At 35.0% G+C, this 15052-nt stretch overlaps 1 protein-coding gene across 1 annotated transcript in view; it reads right to left on the bottom strand.

Annotated features, from left to right (window-relative positions):
* Positions 1-11227, bottom strand: part of LOC113068530 (protein dispatched homolog 1-like) — a 43472-nt gene extending 32245 nt beyond the window's left edge. The window contains exon 1 of the mRNA XM_026241265.1: positions 10999-11227. The gene's annotated coding sequence lies outside the window, so the exon portion shown is untranslated. The remainder of the gene's footprint in view (positions 1-10998) is intronic.
* Between the last annotated feature and the right edge of the window lie 3825 nt (positions 11228-15052).

Raw genomic sequence — 15052 nt, 5'->3', positions numbered from 1 at the left:
GGAACGTTTGCCTGGTAAACAGAGACATTCCTCGGACTCTGAGCTCTGAGAAACACACACACACACACACACACACACACACACACACACCTTGTCAGATCAAAACCACATTACTATTTTGTCGTCCAGGCAACAAAAACAGAGACAAGTGAAATTAGTGAAAATATTATTAAATACATGATATAAGTGCATCTCTCAATCTTAAAAAAAATTAATAAAATGTGCTTACCGAAAATAGTTTTGTAATTTTAAATAAATAAAGACATATGTTTTCTTATAGAACATCTTCTATGTAAATAAATATATAAAAAATTTAATACATAAATATTTTTCTTACAGAAAATAAAACCTGTTTTATGATCATAATTAAATCATTTTCTTATATATAATGAAGGCTATTTTAAATTTATTAAAATAAAAAAAATGAAATAAAATTTTAGGAATAAATAAATTAAGGAATTTTCTTACAGAAGATAGTTCATAATAATTTTAAATAAATAAAAACATATGCTTTCCTATAGAAAATAAAGCCAAATGAAGGAACATTACTAATTTTATGTAAATAAATACACAAATCATTAAACACATAATAGATATTTTTCTAATAAGAAATGAAGCCTGTTTTAGGATCACAAATTAAAAAAATATATTTTCCTTACAGATAATGTAGCTTATTTTAGGAATAAATGAATTAATTAATTTTCTCAGCTTATTTTAGGGCCGTTAATAAATGCAAATAAATAAACAAACAAACATTTTCCATCACCAAAAATAATGATACATAAGTTTAGTTTATCATCATTTACAGAGAAAGAAATATTATGACATGGATAATCAGTGCTGAAATAACAAACACTGACGGTTTTGTGCACATTATTATTATTTTTTTATTATTGAGAAAAGACACCACTGTATTTCTGCAGAAGAATGCTGTATTGCATCAAACTACAGAGGACAATATGGATAAAAGAGTGTAAAAATGGAGGTGAAACACCTGGATATGAGAGAACAAACAGCCTTTATTCACATCAGAGCTGATTCACTTCATAAATTCACTTCGTTAGGAACAGTCGCTCGGCTAATTGGCTTTTTAGGGGAAGAGGAAAAGGAAGTGGTTAACGCTTTAAATAAAACAAGAAAAAAGTCTTAATTTGGTTTCCTTGTCTGAATCTCTTTCTAGAATTCAAGGAGAAACTTTTTCATCAGCTGACGGCACCCATTCACTTGCAGTGAGCAAAGTGATGCAATGCTACATTTCTCCAAATCTGATGAAATATAGTGTGAGTACACTTTCAGCAAATGTTCATGTGTGGGTGAACTATTCCTTTACCTAAAAACAAAAGAGCGGACTGTGTATCACTCATCTAAAAACGATTGATATCACAGAAGCGGCTCATGCATAAAACAGACTCTCATATTGTTTCACTTAAAGTCCAGCTCTTAGGAAAATGCATTTTGTGAATGCAACAAAATCTGAATAAAAGATGTTTTTCTTTCCCACATCCCACACTTGGATCGATCCTGACCTTTGCCCTCTAATCGTTTAATCTGGATTGAATTGAAGCTGAGATCTGTTAGTATGCAGGAGAAGCGTATATATTGCACAGAGTGATTCAGCATTTGCTCCGCTATCACGAGACGATTAACAAGTGTCCAGAGAAAGTGAGCTCAGTGCCGTCTCTGCTGCCAAACATGAGCACATCTGAGTGTTTGCTGAATACGTAAAGAGCTCGCTGAACTCAAAGAGGTCTCTGAAGACACGGAAGGAAACGCTGTCATGTGTCTTTTGGAGAAATAAACATTTTATACATTTGGAAAATTTAAGATGGAATATTTAGTACATCCAAGGTATTAGTTGCATTTGACATAATTAAGCAAATAAATAAATAGATTTTTCTAATAGAAAATTACACCTATTTTAGGACCATTCATAATAATAAAAAAATTTAAAAAATCATGTTGAAAATTAGGAGAATATTTCGGACCTTTAATCATTAAATATAAATAGCATAAATAGCTAACAGACTAATTATTTTTTTGTTTGTTTCTTATAGAAGATGAAGCCTATTTTAGGACCATTACTCATTTAAAACAAAGATTAATTGTATAAAATTAAGCCTATTTTATGATAATTAATAATTAAAATAAACACAATAAAATTTTGTTCACGGTTCTTACAAAGGATTTAGGCAAGGAGCATTAATAATTTAATATAAATAATTTTTGTATAAAGTTTTTCATCTTTAGTTTAAAACTATTCATTATTTTTTTTAAATTATAATAATCAAATATTTCTCAAAAGAAAAACAGCCTTTTTTAGGACCATTAACAATTACGAAAGAAAGAAAGAAAGAAAGAAAGAATTTCTTACAGAACATGAAGCCTATTTTAAGGGGCATTAATCATAATAAATAAATAAACAAACAAACAAAAAAAAAATGCTCAAAAAAAGATTCTTATTAATTTTAAATAAATAAATATTTCTTACAGAACATTAAGTATTAAGAATAAATAAAACAAATAAACATACAAAAAATTATTTTTGAAAAAGAAGCATGTTTTTTTCACCATTATTCATTTGACATAAATAAAGAAATAAATAAATAAGAACTATAGGACATTCTCAGCACTGCCTCTAGAGGCGCTACAGTGAACATCATCTTCTTCTGTCTGTTTTCTCTCGTCTGCACTGCCGTATGACCATAAAGTATATTTTCTTGCCAAAAAATTGAGTGATAGCTTCTAATCAAGAGAGTGTGCCAGGAAAAGTACTTAGAAGTACTAAAGTCTGGAAAAACGAAGAAGAACAAAAAAAGCTCAAAGATGTGATTCAGAAATGAAACAAACCAGACCGGTTAACTTCCACAGAATAATGCATTAATCTATACTAAAACATTTCTTCAGGTAAAGCTCCAAAACGGCTCTTAACTCACGCTTGCATCCAGAAGCACATTCATTAAAAAGCATATTTGTCAACTTTTTCTGAAATCAGAAGAAAAGCAGAGAGAACGATCCCACTGAGAACCACACATGAACCACTGAACAGACAACACCGACACTGTCTTTAATAAGATGTTTACATGCATCTTCACAAGAACAAGTGCTGTTTGCCCGTGCACAACTCCGAGGGGTTAACAGTGTTGCTATGCATTTGCTAGGTGTTGCTAAGTGCATGTTGGCATGTTGCTAGGTGGCTGTTTTCTCTTTGACGTATTGGTTTTGTTGATCTTTTTATGTTGCTTTGAAAAAAAAAACATAAGTTACATGTTTTTTCAATAGACAATGAAGCATATTTTATGACCGCTAATAATTATAAAAAATATTATATATTTTTCTATTATATAGCTATATATAGATGTATTTTTCTTGCAGGATCATTAATCCTTAAAAATACATACACATACACTTAACAAGGACAATTAATTTACATATTTTATTATTTACATATTAATCTATTGATGGTGCACTTGCAAGCATTCATCAGACTCTGCATCCATGCATATAAACGTATACACTCTTAAAAATCAAGGTGATTAACGATGCAATAGAATAACCTTTTTGTCTAAGTGGTTCCATAAAGACCCTTTATTATAACAAGGTAAGAAAGAGATGCTTCTTTAAAGAACGTTTGACTGACTAAAATGATTCGCGATCCCGCTCCGAACTCCCGAACTGATTCAAATGATTCGCGAACCTGTTTTGAACTCCCGAACTGACTCAAATGATTCGCGATCCCACTCCAAACTCCCGAACTGATTCAAATGATTCGCGATCCCCAAACTAACTCAAATGATTCGCGAACCTGTTTTGAACTCCCGAACTGACTCAAATGATTCGCGAACCTGTTTTGAACTCCCGAACTGACTCAAATGATTCGCGATCCCACTCCAAACTCCCGAACTGATTCAAATGATTCGCGAACCTGTTTTGAACTCCCGAACTGACTCAAATGATTCGCGAACCTGCTTTGAACTCCCGAACTGACTCAAATGATTCGCGATCCCGCTCCGAACTCCCGAACTGATTCAAATGATTCGTGATCCCCAAACTAACTCAAATTATTTGCGAACCTGTTTTGAACTCCCGAACTGACTCAAATGATTCGCGAACCTGCTTTGAACTCCCGAACTGACTCAAATGATTCGCGAACCTGCTTTGAACTCCCGAACTGACTCAAATGATTCGCGATACCCAAACTAACTCAAATGATTCGCGAACCTGCTTTGAACTCCCGAACTGATTCAAATGATTCGCGAACCCGCTTTGAACTCACGAACTGACTCAAATGATTCGCAAACCTGCTTTGAACTCCCGAACTGACTCAAATGATTCGAGATCCCGCTCCGAACTCCCGAACTGATTCAAATGATTCGCGATCCCCAAACTGACTCAAATGATTTGCGAACAATGGCTCTTCTGTGGCATCACTTTTATTTTTAAGAGTGTGTTTCTGAAGCAATGATGCTTGCCTCTGCAAACACAGCTAGTTTCATTACAGACAGACAAACCTGGCTGGAATCATTAATGAGTCTGTTCTTCAGGAGCGAGACGTTCGGTCCGAGATCTTTCCAGATCTTTCTTCTGCTCAGTGTCAGGCTAATGATCTCTCCAAGCACAAAACTCTGGCCAGATTTAGTGGGGTACGAAATGCACTCCTCACGCTGGCGAGCAAATATGACTTGCATTTGCACATTTTTTCAATTTATCTCATTGAATTAAGGACGCAGACTTTTGGACACTGCAGCGGGACCTTGAGTAAAGCCATCCGTCTTCAAGGCATCAGCTGAAAACATGATAAATGTGAACAGGTTGTGCAATGAAAGGTCACAGCGGTCTGTTTCCAAAGCATCCTGAAGAGATCCTGAGCCAGACTTTAGTTCTGAAGAACTGGCTCTGATTTCATGCTTCTGCATTCGCATCACATGCAAAAAATGTTTTAATTTTGACCAATTAAATGAACTTCAAAAGGCCTTTGAATATATCAAATAATGATCAACAAAAGCAGAATATTTATTTCTAATTTTTATGCTTTTAAAAATATTCTGGTAACTATTAAGAAAACTATTTAGAACATTATTTGGTCATTGAAACAAAGTTAATATCAGTCACTAAAACAAAACAAAAAATGTGTAACTTATAGTAAAATAAATAAAACCAAACAATACAATTTTAACTTTTTATTTTATAACTTGATGTTCTAAAGTACTTAAAACTGAACTAAAAACTATATAACATATTAATAATGACAGAAACACACAACAAAATTACTAAAATTGAAATGAAAATGGAAAATATATAAACAAATATTTAAAAAAAATCTAAAAATATCTAAACAAATAACTGAAAAAAAAAATTATTTGGTGAAAAACTAAACTAAGAACTAAAGTTTCTAGAAGTAATGTAAAATACTAAATATATATACTAACTATATACTAAAACTATAAATTGAGATTTATTTATTTACTTTTTATTAATGGTCCTAAAATAGGCTTCATTTTCTATGAGAAACGTTATTATTTATTAATTAATTTATTAATTAATTCAACTTTTTAAAGGGCCTAAAATATACCTTGTTTTCTATTAAAAAAAACAACTATTTATATATTTACAATTATTAAATGTCCTAACATAGGCCTCATTTAAAAAAGTATTTAAGAAAATGTTTTTATTTAAAATTCTGAATTACTTAAAAACTCCAAAGAAGACATAAAATAGTAAAATAAAAGCTAATTCAGAAGATTAATAAAAGTTATAATCTTCAGAAGTATTTCAGTACTATTTATTTCATGTTAACTAACAAATAATAACAACGATTTGAATTTTTTGAAACAAATGGCATTAGCTACCCGTTTTACTTCAGTAACTAGTCACTAGTCACTAACTAAGTGAGTTTAACCAGCAGAAATCCTTCAGCGATTCCCAGCCTTCGTCTCGCTCAGCTCTCATTTCTGAGCTCAGTACACCTGGATGACATTTTTCTTCCCTGAGGGAAAGAAATTGTTTTGTAGCAATAGTCAAACATAAACCTCCAGACGTATTTCACAATAATGCAGTCTGACAACTCAATCCAGCCGGCTGACTTTCTGGAGGAGGGGAAGAAATGAGTGGAACTAATACACAACAGCTGTTTGTGCTCCAGCGCAGTGACAGCTGTGAGACGGACGGACGGACGGACGGAGCACAGTCTGACCGCTCAAACAGCACACAGACCAACACCAGCGCTTCATCTGTCATATTTCACATATGACTTCTCTACGCTATCCATTTCTCCCATCAGAGGAAGATCTGGTTCCTTTTACCTTAACCGTAAAGTCTGCGACACTGATGACATGATTTACATATATATATCCAAACGAGGATATGATGAAGGAAATCAGACCTAAACACCATCAACTGACCCGATCGTCTACCTTTATAGATTAGGACTTAATATATTATTTACACTACCATTCAAAATTTTCATCAGCAAAGATTTCTTAATATTATATTAAAAAACTTAAACTTAATGAAAAAAAAAAAAAAAGCTGAAGCACTACAAACAAAAATTAAAACTGAATAAAAAAATAAATAAAAATAATAATAATAAAAATAATAAATACATAAATACATAAATAAATACATAATAAAAATCCCTCTCTCTCCCTCTCTCTCCATATATTAAATATAAAGAGAAAAATGTCATTCATCCAATAAATTCTTTTCAGGGCATTTACGTATATAATAAAATAGGCTTACTTTTCTATAAGTGAAATGTATTTATATATATATATATATATATATATATATATATATATATATATATATATATATATATATATATATATATATATATATATATATATGTATTTATGTATGTATGTATTTATTTTAATTACTAAAGGTCCAAAAATAGGCTATATTTTTCTATAAGAAAATTTTTATTTATTTATAAATAATTAATTATCAATTTAAAAGAAAAAGAAAACTGGAAATAGTAAAATAAAGAAGTGTTTAAGACTCAAATGCATGCATAATGTATTATATTAATATGAAAATACATGCAGCCTTGGTGAGTAGAAGTGGCTTCTTTGTTTTTTATATATATATATATATAAATATAATTTTACATAAATATTATGAATGTTAACAGAAAACATATTACAACAGATTCAAATCATTGTGATATTCGTAGTGCTTAAATTGACTTTGTCGGTCCTAATATGAATATTATGACCCGTCTGAGGTATAATTCAATAATTTCACTAAATCAGAGTGGACTTCTGCAGGGTCGTTAATTGGGATATCGTATCTCACCATGAAATCAAACCCTCACTCACGGCCTCCAAAAGAAAACTGGCTAATGACTCATTTCCTCTCGTTCTCGTAACATTTCATTGCCAGAGTTTGGGTTGTGTTTGTAACTCAATCTGCTGCTACGAGCCGCTTCTACAAGCAAAGGTCAAAGTGACATCAGCTGGGGTCAAACCTGCTTCCAGTGACCCGAGTCTGGCCCGAATTCAGCTCAGAGATTACTAGGATCACACATTCAGAAGAGAGACATATATATATATCTTGTGGTCGATTCAATAACTTCTGTCAATCATTGTCCAAATGTGCATATAATAAAGTTTATAATACATGTGCACAATTAACTCATAAAGCCACATTGAGATCCCCATATCTCTGGAACTGAACCGCACAGGGTCCTAAGAATTGGTATATCAAAAGAAATGTTTGTTAAGAACCAGAATCTAAAAGATTATTAAGCTGTCTTTAATGTATCTTGAGTTACAGGAACGCAAACCTCAGGAAAGCATCACAAAAAGTGCTTTTCACCATCGGCTCATAATGCAACAAAGATTGCTGAAGTCAACAGATTTTACTAAAAGACAGATCTCGGAGTAGAGATAAAATAGTGATGCTGGCATCTTTCGTCCTGTAATTTGGCTCCAAATCTCAGGTGATGGGAATTTTGACCCTCTTCTAAGTTTCCATTCATTGCATTAAACATTTTGGCCTTCAACACTATTTATCACGATGTCTTTCTTCAGAAAGTATATGAACAAAATCATGAACGAAACTCTTTGCAACCATCTTTAAAGTATATGAGGGTGAAAATGAAAAGAGGCACTTGCGAAGAGTTAAATTAAACTGTTAACCATAGCATTTTCAGAAAATGTGCAACGAACAGAAGTATGTTTGGATTTATTTCTGTCCAGATCGCTTTTACAGCCTCTTATCATGAAAGCCCAGAGTTAACAGGACAACATCTGTTTTTCTTATTGATTTTCATTTCTTTTGGAGCACATACTGTGCAAGCGGAAGGAGAAATCCAGCGAGTCATCGCCAGAATCAGCGCTCCGGCCAACGAAAAGGGACACGGGTGACAGATCACCATCGCTGAATCTGGATATTAGATTTCAAGCTCTCTTCACATTTGAGGCTCATATAATCAGACGAAAATATTTCACATCCAGACTCAATGGTGACCAACTGTACACTTCACTTCAGGACAGTAAATGACTCGTAATGGACATGTTAGTAAACCAGCACCCCCTTGTGGAGGAGCTCATGTGTGAGCAATGCATAAAAAAAATATAATTATTATATTTAATACTTTTTCAAAGATCCTTTTGTAGAACCATTAGGTGTTTTTTTACTGCAATACTGTCATTAATTAAAAATGATTTTCCCCTAAATGCTTACATATGTGTTCTGCCATTTTTTATTTGATTTAATATTTTACAGCCAGCAGTACTATATATATATATATATATATATATATATATATATATATATATATATATGTATGTGTGTATATAGATAGATAGATAGATAGATGTATATTTATATATTATTATATATTTTTAATTTAATTATGTTAATATTGTTTGTGCTGCTATTTTTGCTTATATAAAGATAAATAACATTTTCTAATTTATTAATAGAACATCATTATTTAATTAGAAAAAGCAAGAATTGGGGGATAAATGTGCTTAATTGTCATGTCAATATTGTAATGACTTACTTACTTAGTCATTAAACACAATTTCTTAATGTTTTTTGGGTTATGAGAAATAAGACTCTTTCAATGCTTGCAATGTTTAAGAGAAGAAGAAAAAAATCAGTGCTCTGTATCATTACGGTCTATGATTTATTCTTAAATGGGCTTGTCCTGTGACCAAAAAGTGTTTTCTATAAAAAAAAAGAAAAGGCCACAGTATAAAAAAAGAAAAGAAAAATTCTCTATTTCTGTCACTCTCGCTTTCGGTTTTGGCTGCTCTTAGGCTTGAGGGAACAAAATCAGTTTGTCAACTTCAGTTAAATTCCCATGTCACTGCATTTGTCTCTGCGAGAGCCTGACGGTCTATGGCATGTACAGGGAGATAAACATTTCCATGTTTTCAGTGGAAAAGCCCTGGGAAACATGGCTGAACGTTCACATTCACATTTTTCTCCGTCCGAGAATGGCAGATGAAGTATTTCAGCAAACAACGGGAGAAATGAATCAGTAAGACAGGTGCACAGAGATGAGCTGAACTGAAGTCATTCCCAGACAGGAGAGGACCCTTCAACATCAAGGGAAGAGACGAGGGCATCTCAGTCAAACATTTACAATCTTGGTCAGCAGCTAGTCAAACAGAGGACAGATGAGGAGAAGACGGCAACACAAAACCACTCCGTGCATTTACACACAGTACTGATGAAAACATTCCCACATCTCATACATCTTCAGGATTTTTTCATCATTTTTCTGGCCATTCAAAATTAGAGCTATTTTTTCGAATAGTTTTAAAGAGTTTGCATTGATGCATTTGGCAGATGCGTTTATTAAAAGTGACATTACAGTGTTAAATCTTTCTGGATTTATTTTGCTTTACAATAATATAAATTTGGTAGGAAATGTGCTTAATTGTCACGTAAATAATGTCATAAAAATGCAAATCTTAAGAGTTTTAAAACTATTCTTTATTTATTTTCATAGTGCAAAATATTGAGTTTGGGGTAAAATATGTTCTATATGTTTTTCACTGTTTGACAACATACATTCATCAAAATAATATTTATCATAAAGCAAACTAAAAAGTCTAATAAATGATAAAATTACGTAAAAAATATTTTAATTTACACATTTTTTAGATCATCTTTTTTTATCTCTCTGTATTTAAATATGTATTATTTTTTACACTATAGTTTGGTACAGTTTTATGAATTTGGTTTATTGTCATGACAACGTTATAAAATCTTAATGTGTTTTTAATTTTCATACTTCATATCATTTTATACTGTAATAATGCAAAATATAGTTTTTGAGTACATACTCTTGGGTTTGGCTGAAATATGATTAAATACGAAACGACTACACGATTAAATATTTTAGAGCTGATCATAACTCTAAAACGATAGAGACACTATAAAAATGTCCATGACTTGCTGCTAAATACAGTTTCTTCTTTAGACTTTGGGGTGCTCGGCTCATGAACATGAATCTGAATATGATCTACACATGTTTTGGACAGGTTTTTCACTTTTTGACAACAAACTTTATAATGTTAGCTGAATGCTGGGACATGTGTGTGTTAAAGTATGTATATGTGTGTGTGTGTGTGTGGGGGGGGGGGTAACAGGATTTTTTTTTTTTTTTTACTTGTGGGAAAAGTAAACACACACACACACACACACACACACACACACAAAGTCCTGCATGACAATACAGAGCACCGCATCCCTGCTCAACACAAGCATCTCATGCATTCATTCACATCACTAACACACATCCAGCTGCAGTCACACAACATCAAAGCACCTGAAACACACCAACAGAGCTGAAAAGTGGTGTCCTAAACAGTCGCAGCACGTTTTCCGCACTCAACAAGCTGAACACAACACAGCACAGAGAGAGAAACGCGGCGCTCGCACTGATTTCCAGACGCGCCTGCGTCATAATGGACACAGACGGCACGTCATAATGGATCAAAGATACAAAGTAACAGCGGCGGCGCGCCAAATGTATCGTACCTCAGTGCGAGCTCGAGCGCGTCCGGCAGCCGTTCAGCGTCTGAGCTCGCGGATCATGCGAGACGGGGCAGGATGGTTGGTCGGGAAGATGGGAAGGAACTACAGGAAGTGACTAGTGAGGGGCAGATCCCGAGAACATTCACTCGAGACCTGCGCAGAATCAGATCAGCCGGACACTACACTACACTCGGGCCAGGGCCGTTTTTTATTCCCAGTCGCGGACTTTGACTAGGGCCGTCCCAAAGCAATCGGCGCTCGTAAACTCGACAAAAACAACAATAACGCCTGGCATGAGTGTCACAAGACTTTAATTGTGGCTCATGCAGGGTTTATACAGGGATTCTTAAATTTACCACCTATTTTACTACCATCACAATATTTTTACTACCAACACAGCTTTAAACTTCAACTGTAGCAGTGTTAAGTGTTAAGTAAAGTGACAGAGAGAGAGAGAGAGAGAGAGAGAAAACATCAAACAGAAAACACAAAGCCTCTCTTTGAAAAGGATTTCGTTCCTATTAATTTTATCTTCATTTTAATCCATGTTTCATTAGTTTGTATAAATCACAACACGTTCAGACATGAACCGAAACTCAGTGTATAGGTAGCCTAGGCTACTCACCTCACAGACCTAAACAAATTAGAAATATCCTATATCTATTATCTACAGAAAGGTTGAAATTTCTACTTTTAAACAGAACCATTCAAAACTACCGTATTTTCCGGACTGTAAATCGCACTTTTTTTCATAGTTTGGCTGGTCCTGCGACTTATAGTCAGGTGCGACTTATTTACCAAAATTTATTTGACATGAACCGATAGAAATGAACCAAGAGAAATCATTACCGTCTTCAGCCGCTAGAGGGCGCTCTATGCTGCTCAGTTCTCCTGTAGTCTACACTGAAAACATAGAGCGCCCTCTCGTGGCTGGAGACGGTAATGTTTTCTTTTGGTTCTAAATAAATGCGACTTATAGTCCAGTGCGACTTATATATGTTTTTTTCCTCATCATGACATATTTTTGGACTGATCCGACTTATACTCAGGTGCGACTTATAGTCCGAAAAAAAAAACGGTAAATAAAAGTAGGCTATAGGCTAATCCGTAAGAAATGCATTTTTCTCCGGTGCGTTCACTACTGCGAAGATCGCGAGTCAGTGTCAACTTCATCTTTGCAGCTGACACAGAAACACTTGATAATTAATAAACAATTAAAATGTCATAATATTTTTTTACAGTGTTTAGGTGCCGTTTATATGAACGCGTCACCACTGCATGAGAGAGAGAGAGAAACGCACACACACGCAAGGTCTCTCCGTCTCTGCCGTACACTCGCTACACGGTTTGCATGCGCGCTTTTGCTCTCTCGCTCTAGATTCGCAGGAGATTTGAACTAATTTCCAGGCATCATAACATTACAAAAGGCAATTGTAATATTTTTTTATTACTATTTTGGTATGATGAACATTCACCTGCCAGTGTGATGGATAGCCTTTTGAGATTTACTCGCCAAACGGAAAATCTAAACGCACTTGGCGCTTGTTAATTTCGGACCCTGGCTGCGGGCCAATAAAAACTGGACCGCGGGACGCAGTTGGCCCGTGGGCCGTAGTTTGGACACCCATGATATAGACCCAGATAGATGGGGCTTCGAAAATTTACTACCTCATCAGATAACGTTTACTACATTTTACTGGCCTTAATTTGGCATAATTTAATTTACTACTTTTTACAACCCCGCATAAACCCTGTCATGATACCATACCATCCAAATGATAGCAATAGCCCTGATGTTGACTAGATGTTGAGCTGGAGTGGGTGTCTTTCTCTGCGGCTTTGGTATCTAATTTCCACTTTTTTTTTTCTCTCGCCTTCTCACCCCGACCCTTTTATTTCCGTTTTTTACCCACGGCCGCGTTATGCATATTGTTTGTTTGTTTCTATGCTTCTTCTATCTAATGTCAACGTCTTTGCTGTTCATTTTTTCTTCCTACTCTTCTACTTATTATTCTTCTTACTTGGCGGCCACGGCCAGTGCAGCTTGCATCCAACTTAAAGGAGCATTGCTGCCACCTACAGTACTGGAGTGTAAAACAGATTAGCGGGGGAAAGAAAACAGGTGATGACTGCATGTGTGGTGGGTGGTGGGCCGTGTCTCAAATCACACACTACACTACTAGTGGGAGATATCATCAGGAAACATGGTGTTAGCTTTCACTGTTATGCTGATGATACGCAGCTCTATATTTCCTCGCAGCCCGGTGAAACACACCAATTTGAAAAACTAATGGAATGCATAGTCGATATAAAAAATTGGATGACGAGTAATTTCTTACTGCTAAATTCAGAAAAAACAGAGGTGTTAATCATAGGGCCTAAAAACTCTACTTGTAATAACCTAGAACACTGTCTAAGACTTGATGGTTGCTCTGTCAATTCTTCGTCATCAGTTAGGAACCTAGGTGTGCTACTTGATCGCAATCTTTCCTTAGAAAGCCACGTTTCTAGCATTTGTAAAACTGCATTTTTCCATCTCAAAAATATATCTAAATTACGGCCTATGCTCTCAATGTCAAATGCAGAAATGTTAATCCATGCATTTATGACTTCAAGGTTAGACTACTGTAATGCTTTATTGGGTGGTTGTTCTGCACGCTTGGTAAACAAACTACAGCTAGTCCAAAATGCAGCAGCAAGAGTTCTTACTAGAACCAGGAAGTATGACCATATTAGCCCGGTCCTGTCCACACTGCACTGGCTCCCTATCAAACATCCTATAGATTTTAAAATATTGCTTATTACTTATAAAGCCCTGAATGGTTTAGCACCTCAGTATTTGAATGAGCTCCTTTTACATTATACTCCTCTACGTCCGCTACGTTCTCAAAACTCAGGCAATTTGATAATACCTAGAATATCAAAATCAACTGCGGGCGGCAGATCCTTTTCCTATTTGGCGCCTAAACTCTGGAATAACCTACCTAACATTGTTCGGGAGGCAGACACACTCTTGCAGTTTAAATCTAGATTAAAGACCCATCTCTTTAACCTGGCATACACATAACATACTAATATGCTTTTAATATCCAAATCCGTTAAAGGATTTTTAGGCTGCATTAATTAGGTAAACTGGAACCGGAACACTTCCCATAACACCCGATGTACTTGCTACATCATTAGAAGAATGGCATCTACGCTAATATTTGTCTGTTTCTCTCTTGTTCCGAGGTCACCGTGGCCACCAGATCCAGTCTGTGTCCAGATCAGAGGGTCACTGCAGTCACCCGGATCCAGTACGTATCCAGACCAGATGGTGGATCAGCACCTAGAAAGGACCTCTACAGCCCTGCGAGACAGCGGAGACCAGGACAACTAGAGCCCCAGATACAGATCCCCTGTAAATACCTTGTCTCAGAGGACCACCAGGACAAGACCACAGGAAACAGATGATTCTTCTGCACAATCTGACTTTGCTGCAGTCTGGAATTGAACTACTGGTTTCGTCTGGTCAGAGGAGAACTGACCCCAACTGAGCCTGGTTTCTCCCAAGGTTTTTTTTCTCCATTCTGTCACCGATGGAGTTTCGGTTCCTTGCCGCTGTCGCCTCTGGCTTGCTTAGTTGGGGTCACTTCATCTACAGCGATATCGTTGACTTGATTGCAAATTAAAACAGACACTATTTCAACTGAACAGAGATGACATCAATGAATTCAATGATGAACTGCCTTTAACTATCATTTTGCATTATTGAGACACTGTTTTCCAAATGAATGTTGTTCAGTGCTTTGGCGCAATGTATTTTGTTTAAAGCACTATATAAATAAAGGTGACTACTACACGTGCCCTTTAAAAAAATGGAATATACAATGCACAGTATGCGTAGGATTTAAAATGCATTTTCTGTACTACATCTTACAAAGGCCTTGTTTGATGTACTTGTTTACTGAATAGTGTGCAGCATATACTGTATACTACATACTATTTTTAAATAGCAAGTTTAAAAAGAGAACACTATCAAATTGCATTTTAAAATAATTTTTACTTTATAAAAGGC

The sequence above is a fragment of the Carassius auratus genome, linkage group LG45M (genome assembly GCF_003368295.1).
Source record: "Carassius auratus strain Wakin linkage group LG45M, ASM336829v1, whole genome shotgun sequence".
Classification (NCBI taxonomy): domain Eukaryota; kingdom Metazoa; phylum Chordata; class Actinopteri; order Cypriniformes; family Cyprinidae; genus Carassius; species Carassius auratus.
This window is presented reverse-complemented; position numbering and strand designations above follow the sequence as displayed.